A 798-nucleotide genomic window follows, 5' to 3' on the forward strand; every position below is an offset into this window, starting at 1 on the left:
GTATAGGAATTAGTCCGAGTGGAGAGAGCAAGTGAGTGAGCTGAGAGGTTGCATGGTCACGTCTCAGAAACCAGTAGCACTTGCAGCATGGCTGACCAACTGACTGAAAGGCACATTGCAGAATTCAAAGAAGCTTTTTCACTATTTGACAAAGATGGTGATGGAACTATAACAACAAGGAATTAGGAACTGTCATGAGGTCTCTTGGGCCGAATCCCACAGAAGCAGAATTACAGGACATGATTAATGAAGTAGATGCTGATGGTAATGGCACAGTTGACTTCCCTGAATTTCTGACAATGACGGTAAGAAAAATGAAAGACACAGGCAGTGAGGAAGAAATCAGAGATGCATTCTGTGTGTTTGATAAGGATGGCAATGGCTATATTAGTGCAGCAGAACTTCACCACGTGATGATAAACTTTGGAGAGAATTTAACAGATGACAAGGTTGATGAAATGATCAGGTAACCAGATATTCATGGTGATGATCAAGTGAACTATGAAGAGTTTGTACAAATGATGACAGCAAAGTGAAGACTTTGTACACATTCTGTACAAAGTATCTGTACACATTTCTTGTACAAAATTGTTGATTTTGTACACATTTCTTGTACAAAATTGTTGATTTGCCTTTTCTTTGTAACTTATCTGTAAAAGGTTTCTCCCTACTGTCTAAAAAATATGCATGTGGCAGGGCTCGGTGGCTCACGCCTGTAATCCCAGCACTTTGGGAGGCTGAGGCAGGCGGATCACGAGGTCAGGAGTTCGAGACCAGCCTGGACAATATGGTTAAAGC

The 798-nt window shown here is 41.5% G+C and overlaps 1 pseudogene; it reads left to right on the top strand.

Annotated features, from left to right (window-relative positions):
• The first annotated feature begins 87 nt into the window (after nt 1-87).
• On the top strand, nt 88-536 carry LOC104671099 (annotated as a pseudogene).
• The last annotated feature ends 262 nt before the right edge of the window (nt 537-798 follow it).

This window comes from Rhinopithecus roxellana, chromosome 18, assembly GCF_007565055.1.
Source record: "Rhinopithecus roxellana isolate Shanxi Qingling chromosome 18, ASM756505v1, whole genome shotgun sequence".
NCBI lineage: Eukaryota > Metazoa > Chordata > Mammalia > Primates > Cercopithecidae > Rhinopithecus > Rhinopithecus roxellana.